The sequence below is a fragment of the Nannospalax galili genome, unplaced genomic scaffold (assembly GCF_000622305.1).
Source record: "Nannospalax galili isolate Female #2095 unplaced genomic scaffold, S.galili_v1.0 scaffold292, whole genome shotgun sequence".
Lineage (NCBI taxonomy): Eukaryota > Metazoa > Chordata > Mammalia > Rodentia > Spalacidae > Nannospalax > Nannospalax galili.
Window position 1 is genome coordinate 645,287 of NW_008332663.1, and position 14,759 is coordinate 660,045.

Here is a 14,759-nt window from a genome sequence, read left to right on the forward strand (position 1 = left end):
TGAAGTAAAAAGGTACAAAGATGACATGTTTCTCATCAGAATTATGATTGTAATGGCACAGAGTCTAGATAGTGCATGAATTCAAATGTCAAAATATTTGAGGCTATCACTGTAGACAGAATCAATACAACAGGCAGGCACATCATTCTCCCACATGATTTTTCTGTGAAACTGAGCTGATAATGCCTCATGGAATAATCATTTCATGTAAAAATCACAGCAAAACCTTTGCACTAAATACTAAAGAATACTTTTATTTAAATAAATATTTTACTTTAGTGAAATTTTGTTCTTTGCTTACATCATGCATTTTCCAGTTTTCTTGGCTTATATCTCTTTTCCTACTCAAGTCATAGATCAGGAACTAATTTTGTTAGCAACATTGCAAAAAAATCTTTCCCTGTACACCCAAGAGTCATCAGAGTCTGTAATGCTATTGAGCTTATTTATGTCAATTTACTTTAAAAACCAGTCTACATTAAATATATTGAAGCACTTTGAATGGTGCAGGGAACTGCTAGGCTATTAAATGCTATTAAATTGTGTGCATGGCCTGAAATAGGAATGATGTGTCTCATTTCAACTGTGTGAACATGTACTGCTGGTGAAACCATGGTGCTTGAATGTTTATCATTTTACCCCTGAGAGGCCAACATAGTTGCAAAATGAATTTTTGCCTGAAATCATAGCAGCTCTCTTTGCCTATATTGGTAAAATTAAGATCAGTATATTTATTTTTCAGTTAATAATTTCAATTATATATATTTATAAGCAAGTTCATAATTCCTACTGAAACAGATTGACATGGAATTGGTTATTTGTGGTTACTTATAGCAGCAAAATAAGTTTGCTTTCCATATTAAGAAAAGTTATATTCTGTCATATTGGTTCAGTATAGTTAAGCATTATTTTAAGGAGTTTATAATTAGTTTCAACAGTGAAGTGCAAATGATGCCTTAGTTGTTTTGTTGTTGCTTACCATTGGATAATTGAGCTTCAATATTATGCTTGTTGAGAAAATAATTACATTGCTGATCATGGAAGTAAGGGTAAATATTTTGTTTCAAACCTCAAATGTGAACATATTATTGGATTTTTTTTCACCTTCATTTATGTAACTATTTTCAACAATAAAAATAAAAACAAAAGGTCCTGTTCCAAACAGCTTCTCTATAATCAGGTTTGGGCTCACTGTTTTCACCTCATGATTTAATGACCATGTTAGTAGGAGTGCTATTCAATTTCCCCTTAATATATAATCCAAGCTGATCAATGTGTGAATTATGTTCAAGTGAACTCAAGTGAGTCCTTATAGATTGGTGTGTTTCAGTGCCTCTGTGTGTATAGTAGTGATCATACACACTAGATATGAACTAGATACAGAAATATAAACAATTGAATTTGAGATCTAATTCAGTGGGTACTCTCCTCACATAGATTAGTTGACTGTACTTTGACTATGCATGTTATTGCTGTCCTCACTAATGATATATATATGTGTGTGTATGTGTGTGTATGCATGTATATACATATGTTAAATGATTTATCACAAAATAATTAAACTTCTATTTAAGGATTTTACAATATATTCTGAGAACAATTTTTGCACTCATACCCAATGTTTGTCTTATTATTTAATGTCTTCTGAATTAAAACATATTGCCTGGTCTTGATTGGCATATGTTTTAAATTAGGATACATAACTTGAGCTCAAGAACTTGTACATCTTTGTTTCACCTAGGGCCTCTTGTCATAGGAAATTCATATTTAGTCAACATGTTTTTACTGTAGTCTATAAAAATCAGAGTTTATATTGAGTTTAAATACTTTTGAACACATATGTTTATCAGCAACATACCTTTTCCCACACTATTACAAACCACAGTCCTAATTTTACCATCACATTGATATTTTTGAAGCTTCACACACTATTCATGTGTGTATATGCATATATATATATACATATATATGTATATATATGTATATATATATCCCTAACTACATAAAATATAGTACCATGGGGAATCATGAAATAAAGAATAAACTATAAAATAACAAAAACATTTTCATTTGTCAACATTATGTCAGACATAGAAGAATCCTTTTCAACAGACTATTTGCTTTTCCAAACTCAGATATTTTCTTTGTTTTACTTAAAATATTTTATTTAATATTTTTGTGTCTGAGTGTATTGCCTGCATGTATGCAAGTGCACCAGTGCCCCCAGAGGTCAGAAAAGGGCATCAGTTCCCCTGGAACTGAAGTTATGGATAGTTTTTAGTTGCCATGTAGTTGCTGGGAACCAAACGCAGGTCCTCTGCAAGAGCAGCCAGTGCTCTTAATCATTGAATCATCTCTCCAGCCCCCAGAATTTCTCATAGAAGGAATTATATAAAACACTTGTTCTTTCTTTCCCTTTATTTTTTTCTGATTTCTTTCTGTCACATGTTTTGAAAAGAAATATAAAAGAAAAGTGAGGTTAATTACTCGAAGGATAAGAAAGAAAGAGAAGGAAAAACTTTAGAAGAAACAAAGAGATGGGGTGTCTTGCCCTTACTGTGTAATCTGTCTCATATTTAAACATTCTTCTGTTTTACCCATAACAGACAAACAATATATTTAAGTCTTACACAATGTTCCACAAATGTAATCCTTCAGAAAAACATGGAAGAGCAGATCATTCAACATTCTAAGTTAGAAAATACAAGAATCTGTTCAAAACTCAACTTTTGGAGGATTTTATGTAAGATTTTTATGAACCTTGATCCTAAAATCCAGTACATTCACAAATGAGCTCACTACTTGTCTATATGTGTCTTCCTAGAGAGAGAGGAAATATATTACAAACAGGAGTTCCTTTCAGGGTGAAAAAGACATTCCTCTAGCTTTAACACCCAGTGAACTTATCTCAAAATCTTAAAATTGAAAGCAGAAACCTACCAATTTCCAGAATCTTGTAAAATCTCTGCCCATTTCAGTCTTCTCAAAATGCAAAGCTAGTCCAGATGCAATTATGAAATTTTTACAGCAAGTTCTACAGCACATCATTTTGTCAATAAAGTTATTATGCCACACACAGCATAATGCCATATAATGAGCACATGTGCAAAGGAATTCTTATATTATGAGTTTTATAAAACTATAATTGAGATTATACAACCACACACAATAATTTATTTGAACCATCAACATGTGTGTTGCTCTAGGGTTATTGAAATAGTGCCATTCCTTTTCCAAGAGAAAACATTTGTCATTTAATATTCAGTATTAACACAAATGTTTTCCTCAGAATTATTGTCTAAATTAGGTGCTTTAAAATACATCAATATAACATTAACTTCTTACTTTAACATATTAGATCTATAGAAGAATCAATTCTCCCTAACAATGGCAAGAGAACCTAATCACTGTCTAAATTTACTTTTAATTAGCATCATCTGCATTAATTGGTGTAGCTGATAGCAAAACAATTGTGCATTGCTATTTTATACTTGAAATGTAATACATTTTGTGGTCCCACATCTCTCAAAAAAGATTTCTTTCAGTAAATATTTTCAGATGTATTGTTCAATACTTTCTTATAAGACATTAAGTACAGGAGGCTATGGTAAATGAGTTTCCTTGGGGCTGGAAGGATGGCTCAGCTGTAAAGAGCACCGACTGCTCTTGCTGATGACCTGGGTTCCATTCCCAGGACCCACATGGCTGGTAACATTCCATAAATCCAGTTTCATGGGATCTGACACCCTCTTCTGATGTCAATGGGCATTGCACAACACAGGTGCACATACATAGATTCAGACAATACATCCATACACATAAAAATAAAAATAATAAAATATTTAGATGAGTTTCCAGGGGGCCTTTTAGTCTTAACTTCTTCATGTTTGGAAATATTGTTAGAACTATTTTTTCCTCCATCTTTTCCCTACAAATCTACTGTTTCTCCAATGAATATTTTGATAATTTTAACTAAATTATTACATAATCAAATCTAAGAAGGATTACTTTATTAGACATTCAAAACTTCATGCTGTCAGTAACTACACTGTGTTTCACATATTTGTGTTTTGCTGCTGATTTTTAATTTTTTTTCCATTTTCTATTGTTTCATTTTGAGACAATGCTGCAGTGTATAGTTCAAGATGGCCTTAGACTTGCAAACTTCTTGCCTCAGCATCCTTTCTGTTAGAAATAGAGATGTGTGCCATCACGGTGAGTTATGCTTTTTTGAGAAAAATTATAAAATATAGGCAATGTTTCTATTCTCCTGATTTGGTGAATGGAAGGACGTAAGACAAAAAATAAAATTCCAGATCTCTATAAGAAGTGAATTGACTTTCCAAAATGCAACAGAAGTTAGAGATGTGTTACAGACATTATAAGTCATAACTTTAGTTTAGGTTGTCTGATCCCAGAGCTGAAGGGTCTTTTTACATAACTTAAAGGTAACTTCCACGAGATTTATCTGTAGAGTTATATCACACACTCAAAACACACTTTCTGGTTTGATTAAGCACAGTTATTATAAAGAACAATTTGTGGCAACTGGCCCCATATTTATAATTTTGCTTCCAGTACCAATTATCTTTCTGATAATATACTTTCAAAATCACTGTTTTGCAATGCAACCAATTCATACGTCATGTATCATTTAAAACTCTTACCCTCCACCTAAATTTCATCTTTAATAGAAAGTTCTACTTTTCTTAATTATTCCAGGTTTCTTATTTTCAAATCTGATCTGGAAATGCATTTCTAAGACAGTTGTCTCCAGATATTACTGTGTCGGGAAACATGTTCAAAGAAATTACTGAATATATCTGTAGAGACTTTATTTTTTAGGTTTACTATGAGCTCCAGAACACAACAAGCACCTCAAGAGAGATATAACTAACCAAAGGTGAGTCAAGGAGAGGAAGCTGCACAACCCCTAAAATAGGTGATAAGACATCCAACTGAGTGTGATCCATCTGAAGCTGAAACGTGTGTGGGGCGATCTCTACGGCTGCCTTTCTATATGTGTTATTGGACTGCTGTGGTGGCAGTTGCAAGTTCTCTGTATGATAGGACACGCCACCAAGACTGAGTCATCTGAGATTGCAGTGTGCTTGAGGGGGGAAGGGAAATCCCATGGTAGCCATTCTCCCCTCTCTGGCATACCTGCCTAATTAATGGAGTCTACTTCGTGAGTATGGGAATGGACCCAAATGGCTGATAAACTAGAGAATATATTGCAGTCTCTGAGGAGGGCAGCAGCAGACTGGCCTTTGATATGAGCAGTGAAACATGCAACTGAGGTTCAGCTGTCTGCTCACAAAGAATTTATCATATAAGAAACGGATTAGAACTGGAAAAAAAAAACATGTGGATGCTACTGTCAGCATCAGCTTCTAAACTGGCAGAAAAAGTGGAGAAAGGTTGGGGTGGGCAGCACAGAACTGTTGGTTTACTGTTTCTTAGAGTTGGCAGGATACAAGGGAGGGAATACAGATTAAATTGGTATGCTAAAGAGCTCTTGGAAGCCGTGTTAAAAAAAAAGACAGTGAAAATGGTGAGCGTGAAGTAGAAGTCTTGTAATATACACTGTTCGTCTGACTAAATATAGAGAGAAAGGGAAAATCCATGATCTTGTATGTAGATGGGGTAAGGGTTCAAAATGAGCCAGTATAGGAAACTATGGTACTCAGGGAAAATTCTACATGTGAATTATTTGCACTGGAACTTTTAAACAAGATATGAAACAGTTCCTCATAGCCTGACTTGTGAGGCTGTGGGACACAACAGGAAAGAGACTAGATTGACTACCAGGGAAGAATATGAAGTGAGTAATGTAACCACTAATTAATCCTTGAGACAAAACAGGCACTGGGTGAAGCTATTAGAAACAGGTGGTTTTCACTGGATGAAGTTCCCAGGAATATCAAGGACTGGAAGTCAACAAAGGACAAGCATTACTGAGTGAACTCAGTATGTGAGAGGTAGTGTTTGATGCTCAATCCACTCAGCCAAATAAGACTGTGTTCACAAGAGATTTCAGAAAGAATTTAATTTAGCAAGGGCCTCAGTACTAGTATGGCGTTTCAGCAGGTTTCCTGAGTCCTAGTGATTTTTTATTTTAGTGGGAGGGTCTTCAGAGGATCATAAAGATTTAGACCTGCATGTAAATTAGGTTGGTAAGAAGTTAAGACACTCAGGAGAAGAAAAAAGAAAAAAAAAAAGAAAGACAAATATTAAGACCTGTTATAATGCCACCAGTGTGAGGGGAAAAAAAAGCAGAGTGCAAAAATTCTGTGCTCTTGAGCTTCTGGAAACTGTTAAATCCTGAGCCATAGTCCCAGGAAGATACAAATTATAAAATCGTGCAAGTTACAAAGATTAAGCACGGCCTAGAATTGGGTAGTTATCCCCTCCAGAATATGCAAGGTGAAATATCCCCCTGTACGATCTGATGCTAGGCTATTTATGCAGCTCGGGGTCTTTTGGGTAGACAGGTGTCCCCTATGAACAGACAATGGCCATGACACAGCTCCAGCCATAGCTGCAGCCTAGAGCCTATCAGGCACAAGGAGCTTGCACTGGAGTAAGCATAGCAGACAGGATCATAACCCTGTTCCATTTTGGCCACCAGCTAGATATAAGCCAACCAGCCCTGCCAAGCTAGTTATAGGTGGAGAAATGTGAAATAGCTTCAGAACAGAGTTCCAGGCAAAGAATGTGGAGAAGCTAATGGAGAATGATTGTGGATTACAGACAAAGAAATAAAGCAATGTCTCCCAAAATAAGATAGATATGCTGTTACCCAACAGTGCTCATTTGATAGAATATGTGATAAAATCTTTCATGCTGTACTGAACTTTGTTAACTTTTGTATTATGTGTTCTGCTGGCTTTTGAATCCCAAGACAAACTGGTACTTGCTTGGAATAGATGATAAAGAGCCTTCAGATATGCTGCCCACACTCAGTAAGAAGATTTCATTACATAATGCTGACCCTTGAGTATATTAGACATTTGAAAAATCATCTGGAAAAACAAATAAACAGCAGATAGAGTTTCACTGAAGACACCCTGAATGGGAAGAAAAGGTATTCCCAAGGGCCATAAGATTGTGGAATTAAAATTCAAGTATCAGATATGGGTTACCTCTGTATAAGTCATTGGCCATTAAGTTTTTTAAGACCCCTTATACAATAAATGACACTGTCACTGATATTCCTTGCAAACTAGAATTAGATGATATACCCCTATTCCTAAAAATAGTGAATCCATAGTTTGCAATAAATGGAAAAATCAAGATGTGACTCAGCTTTAAGTTCCCTCCCTGCTGGTTAGCTTTCAATATGCCAAAAGATGCTATGTAGACTGCTGAAAGAGAATTGTTGCCAACAGTGTGGCTAGGTTATTAACCCTATATGTTACAGCACTACTTGCGAGAAAAGATGCACAGCTGGTACAATAGTGGCATAACTGTTTTGGGTTAAATCAACTGCTTTCAAATCGAATTTAAGACCCTACCCACAGAAGGGAACTCTTACTTGGTACTTTGTAAGCCAGAGCAAAGACCTGTGGATGAGGAGGTCATAGGCCTCAAAGGGGAGGCAATTGTTACTGTTTTATTAAATAGATGTGATATGCCTATGAAAGTGCCTTTCAAACATCTGTGCAGACACCCATTGATCACTGATGTTATCAGGCTCAGTCACAGTGAGAGGTTTCCTTTTGCAGTAGTTAGTGGCTATAGCTGAGACTTACAACTGGCCTAACTGTTGAGCATAAGTGACTGAAGTAAGTGTTGTAGCATAATGGTCTAATGCTCATCCATAAATATAAGGAGATAATCAGATCTCTGCATTACATCTTCCAAAGTTCAGGGGACATCAGGGAAAAGGAAACAACAAAATATAAGCAAAGGAAGGGGTGTACTGCCAATAATACAGTCTAAATCCTTAACTTATTTGAATTCATTTCTAATACTGAATACTTTCAAAACTTTTCAAAAAATCACTCAAGTTAGGGTATACCTTACTCTACACTAATTTTCATAGCAAAACTCTTTTTCTCCCATATTATTACTGGTATTGATTACATAACAAAAATATTTATGAAATGAAAAAAACCTTGTAAAATTACAGAATTATAACATGCATTTATTTATACTTCCTTAACTGTTTAACTTTATTATATCACTTTTAGAGGGTAATTCTTCCCATTGAAATTATTTATGTGGAGGTTATGCAAAGTTTTCAGAAAGAGTTGTTTGATTGCATTGTTGTAAATAATACAAAACAAAGAATGAAAGAAAGAAGGGGAATGAGACAGAGACTGAGACGAAAATGAAGATCGGGAAGATGAAGATGAAGACGAAGGAAGAAAAGGAGAAGAGGAGGAGGAGGAAGAGGAGGAAGAGGAGCAAGAAGAGGAACACACAGTGGAGCAAGAGTTGGATGAACAAGAGAAGGAGGAGGCCGAAGAGGAAGAAGAAGGGGATGAGGAAGAGGAGCAAAGGGAGGATGAGAGGGAGGAGGAGGAAGAAAAGAGCCAACAATGTAAAATACTCATGGTGTTTTTAAATCATTATGTTCAGAGTTCATTTTACTGTTAGTCATCAATTTAGCCATGTACAGAAGATATGGTAAAGTAAGAGTTTTTCAAAACTTTAAATTATTAGCATGATTGAAAACAGGAAAACGGTAGTATTTTACCTTATAATACAGCACCTTATAAAATAGACTTAGTTTAAAACCCTGGGTTACTACCTTTGAAAAACTTGAATCCTTTTATGTAAAAATGCAATGATCGAATCCTGACTCTAAGTACTACTCTCAATAGGTATCTTATAATTATGTCTAGTTTTTCAAAATATTAAGAAATGAAGTATGATGAAGACTGTGTTTAATAAGGTGCACATTCACAATTAAACTTAACCCTCCCAGTGTCAGACAAGATAAAAAAAAAAAAAAGAAAAAAAAGAGTGCTGCTAAGCATTTGCCAGTTTTCTAAAGTTTCTGGGGAACTCACTTTTGATTTAGTAATGCAGGTCCCAAGATAATCTCAAAAGGCCTGAGCAGGTGTGCTAAACTAACAAAGTTTCTTGGAAAGACAGAAAAGTAGTTTTCTTCTTTCCTTTATGTAGATTTGTCTCAGAGCCTTTCTTGACAAAAGGTCGACTGATGTTTTCATGCTGATGTATCTGCTCACCCACTGGAGTTCACATTATTTTCTTCCTCAAATGGCTGCTGTGTCCCTCCCTTATTAACTTACCTTAGTAATACAGAAAACAACAGCAAACTCAGAAAGATTTTTCTCCATTTAAAAAAACATTGCATTAAAATGGACAACTCAGTTTCTCCTTGTTGTCATGGTCTGACCTTTTCTTCTAAATTATTAGGCAAGATGAAAACTATCTGAATTCTTTAAGATGTATAGATATGAAAAAATTACTGCCCTAAAGGAAGCAATGGAGCTGGAGAGATGACTCAGTGGTTAAGAGCACTGACCGCTCTTGCAGAAGACCAAGGTTCGATTCCCAGCACCCACAGGGCTGTTATGAACCATCCTTAACTCCAGTTCCAGGAGAATCTGAACCTCTCTTCTGACCTCATAGCATTGCATGACACAGGTGCACTCACATACATGCAGGTAATACACTCATACACATAAAATAAAATATTAAAAAAAATAATAGAAAGAAAATAGTCTGAAAATAGACACTTTCTGTGAAGGAAGAAAAGACTAGATAACAGCTAGATAGACAGATTATACATGCATGAGAGATGAAATTTTTTTTATAAATTATACTAAATGCAAATATACTCATCAACATTGTGAAAGGCAGAATAATTAACACCTACAAATATCCACATCCAAACCCCAGGAACCTACAAGTATGTTAGCTTATGTGACAAAAGGAGAATGAGAGAAGCTGATCAATTGATTTGAGAAAGGGAGAGCATGCTGGTTTGTCCAGATAGAGGTAATATAAACATAGGGTCATTATAGTTTAAATAGGAAGCAGACAGAGATGATGAGAGAGAGAGAGAGAGAGAGAGAGAGAGAGAGAGAGAGAGAAAATACTGAGTCCAGTATGGCTTTGAAGAGGAATAAAGCCATAATTAACGGATGATGGAAAGGTCAAGGAAAAATATTCTCCATTAATTTCTTCAAAGAGAACGCAGTCTTGCTGACACACTGATTTTAGCCCACTGAGATCCAAACTAGGCCTCTGTACTTCAGAACGATATGATAAGATAATAATTTATTCTTGTTTTAAGAAACTAAGTATGTGAGAATGAGTTATAGCAGCAATAGTGAATGTTACCTTTTTATCTTTAATTGCTGAACTTTTCTTGTATGCATAAATAAACCCTGTCTACATCAGTTCTGATAAAATAGATACAATGAAAATCATGGCTATGAGCCACAGAAGTAATCTAGTATATCTCTGTAGCCATGTTTGAGAAAACAAAGGTAAGTAAATTAAAGTAACAAATTCAGGTGAATTTTATTCAAAATGATATATGCAAATAACATATCAATGTGAAATCATTAGTGAGATTTTTTTTAGCTCATATGTTTGTTTTATTTACAGCCATATTTCAAATGCTCAGTTCTCACAATTGGATAGTTGCTGCTATTTGGTAACTTAATTTATTATCAAATATAACAATTAGAAGCTCATTATAAAGCATGACCTTATAATTTTCCCTTTCCTTGAGTTAATTCATCAAACACTTGGAATAAGTATCTTATCCCAAAACATCATTAGATTGTTGTGATACTGAAATAGTTGTAAAATCAAACCACATCTTTTCATTCGACTAGTAGAAGAGGAAGTACCAACATCTACTGATACTGATTATGTTGGGAATTTCCCATTGTTAGGCACTAAATGGAGAAAAAAATTAAAATATTCCATCTGAGGATATGCTGCACTCAAATAACCCTCTATGCATCTTTGGGAATAAGAGCAGCATGTGGGACACCTATCTGAGATCCCTCCCCACCAAGGCTCAGAGATGGAGAAGGGCAGAAAGTTTTAAGAGCCAGAGGCTGTGATGTGACAACAAAAGAATGTCTTCAGGACGCTACCGGATAGATGCATGTATCTACTCACTGTGGTTCTGACAGCATGCACAAGACCTGCACAAGCTCAACCCAGACAGAAATCCCAGCATGGAGGGGGAAAGTGAGTAAAAAAGCCCATCCCTAGCTGAAGAACTAGTGGTGACTAATTGCTGTTTAGAGAGAGAGAGTCTGTTATCTTTAAGGATGTGAGCCTAAATGGATTGACTGCACCCCAAGGGACGAACTCACACCCAAGAGTATTTAGGCAACACGATTTAGATTTACTGGGCTTTAAAAACAGACACAAAGTTGGGGAGTGGGAGTTGGGGTGAATCTGACAGGAAATGGGGGAGGTGGTCAATATGATCAAAATGCATTGTATGACTTTCTCAAAGAATTAATAAAAATATTATTTAACAACAACAACAAAAATAATAAGATAGGCAGACATGCTGCGATGTACTTAAATGACACTGGAGGCCAAGCATGGTTGTGCTCAGTGCTCCCTTATACTGGTTCATTTAATTGTCACCACAATGTTACACTGTATGAAACACTATCACCCCTATCACCCCTATTTACTGAAAAGCAAATGTATACCCTGAAAGGCTTAGAATTTGCCAAAGGTCAGGATGCTTGTCCGAAAACTTCTACTTTATACGATGTCTGGCTCAACCCCAAAGGTCTCGCTGCTATTCAGGTACACTTTTTTTTTTTTTTTTTTTTTTTTTTTTTTTAAGCAGGGGTTTCCTTTTACCCAAACTGCCCTGGAACTCACCATGGAGACCAGGCTGGCCTTGAACTCACAGAGATCCACCTGCCTCTGCCTCCCAAGTCTGGTGCACTTTTATGGGAAGCTCCATGAGTAATAAATGTATGGAAAATTTTCAAAACTTTTTACTGAAATTCTATTAACAAAGAAACATTTTACAGGTATGCAGGGACCTATGTTTATATATTTGAATATTTTACATCTATAACATTTAATGTATAAATTATATATATATATATTTTTTTTCTCAGATAAAAATCTTGATTTTCAGCCATAGTTTGTATATGAATGAGAAAAACGTTAAAGAGACAACAAGCTCTGATAAATAATCTGAAATTACAGAAGGAGCATTGCTTGGCCACAAATGATGATGAGTTTCACTCTTTGCCATCTATGTCAAATGTTGAGTTGAAAACTTTTAACCTTCATCATTGAAAGTTAAGTAAAAACTAGAGTATCTGAATCTGTACTATTCTATATGAAAACCACCAACCAAATGTTGCTATTTAAATGTAAATTATGATTTAAGAGACATCAGTTCCCCAGTCCCCATCATGGGAGTGTTGATATAAATGGAACTGGAACTGAGTATTGCTTTGGTCAAGGATATTTCCTCCTCACCTCCTCCCATTTACAGTTCTTTCCCTTTTTCTTGTCTCACAGCTGTGCCTTCTGCAGGAAGGTACTGTCCTAGATACTTTTCATTCTTGTACTAAAACGATGACCAAAACACACTTGGGAAGAAAAGGGTTTATTTGTTTTACACTTTCCAATAACTCTTCATCACAGAAGGAAGCCAAGGCAGGAACTCAGTGCAGGAAACTTGAGGCAGAAGCTGAAGCGCAGACTCTGGAGGAAGGCCACTTACTGATTTGTTCCCTTGGCCTGTGCTGAGCTTGCTTTCTTATACAACCCTGGACTACCTACCCAGGAGTGGTACCACCCACAGTAGGTGGAGCCCCCAACATCCATCAACAATCAAAAAAAAAAAAATTGTCCCACAGATATGCCCACAGGCCAATACCATAGAGGTATTGACATTTTCTCTCCCAGGTGTGTCAAGATGTCAACTGAAATTATTTAACACAGTGCTGTATGCCTTTTATTTATTTTTTAATAATTTTTATTGAATAATTTTTGTGTAGATCTTTATCACCTTTATACTCCCTCCTAATCTTCAACTGCCTATAGCCCCCCCCCCACCACCATCAGATTTCAAGCATTCTGTCATTTATGTTAAGGTCTATTATTTCAAGTTAGTGAACTCAGATGCCCCTTAGTGCAAGTTCATCCACTGAGGCCTAGTCAGCCTATCTAGAGTCTTTCCCTTAAAAAAGATCAACTCTCTGTCACCCAACAGCAATCAACTGCCAAAAGTCCTTTGGCTAAGGGTGGGGCCTGCTGCCCATTTCCACAGTTCTACTTGGGTTTTTGTCTGATTGAGTATGCATGGATCTTGTGCATGCTGTCACCGTGGCTGTAGGTTTATATGAGCAAGGTCTCAGGTGCCAATAAGACTCTCTTTGCATATGGTCATGCACCTTCTCCCCTGGTTCATACAAATATTGCCAGTGGGCATCTAGTCAGTCTAAATATAAAGGATGGTAGCAAAATAGAAACAGATCTTAATTGGAGTGGGGAGTCAGGCTGGGCAAACAGCGTATTTCAAGAGATATCTTTTTAAGACTTCCACTTCCAGCATTTCAGAGTGACTCGGGTGCTCTCATGTTATAATGGAAGAGGAGGATATTTTAATTAAATGGATTTCTGAAATGTGTATCTAGATTGAAGGAAATACTGCGATATGAGGAAAGGATAAACAAAGCAATGCAAAATTACCTCTGTAGAATGTGTGCTTAAAGTGAGGATAGCAGTAAGCTACCGTTTCTTATCATGCTTAACCTCAATTTTCTTTCATTATATATGCAAAGATTATTGACAATTATTTTTGTTCATTATGAGAAATAGTAGAGAGTGTCATTCTTCATAACTGGAATGAAAAACTTACACATGACTGAATAAAATGAGAGACTGCGTGAGATGGTGCTTTATTTTTTCACACCACTGAGGGGAAGAAGCAGGCTTCCTGGATGCTGTGCTCATTTCTAGCCCTTGAAAATAATTTCACAGAGAAAGCTAAAATCACTGGCATCATTATTCTTTTTTATCATATTCTTAATAGCATTAATGGTCTTTACAACCAAAATGGCCTTCTTCAACCACAAGAATTTTGGTGCATTACATGATTGGCTTGGTGGAGTTTGTTTAGTGCTTAATACTTCTTTATCGACATAGATTTATATGCTTCTTACACATCATACTGTAAATAGAAGAGCATGTTTTTAAACTAACATTGCTATATTGAAAAAGAAAAAAAAATCAGACACTGACTAAAGGGGTAGGGCTCTTCTTTACTTCACAGATGGATTTTAAGTCTAGATGACTGATAGGTAGATAGATGATAGATAGATAGATGATAGATAGATGGTAGATAGACATAGATAGATGATAGATGATAGATATAGATAGATGATAGATAAATTGTAGATAGATAGTAGATAGATAGATGATAGAGATAGATAGATAGATAGAGATAGATGATAGACAGACAGACAGACAGACAGACAGACAGACAGACAGATAGATAGATAGATAGATAGATAGATAGATAGATAGATAGATGATAGAAAGGTCAAAGATGCATGCACACAGTATCCTACTCTTTTGAGCTGTGTTACTGCTTACACTTCATGATTTCTTTCTTAAATACAAAATTTTTGTATTTTATTAAGAAAAGAAAATGTGAAACAATGACAAATGGCTGATTTAATTATACTAACTACATATACTTAAATAATTATAAGAGTATAATTATAAAGAGACTCAGTATAACAGAATCAATGTTTAGTACTTAGTATAAT

The 14,759-nt window shown here is 35.6% G+C and overlaps 1 protein-coding gene across 5 annotated transcripts in view; it reads right to left on the reverse strand.

Annotated features, from left to right (window-relative positions):
• Window positions 1–14,759, reverse strand: part of Pcdh7 (protocadherin 7) — a 434,303-nt gene that overhangs the window by 151,250 nt on the left and 268,294 nt on the right. The gene's annotated exons all lie outside the window — the stretch shown is intronic.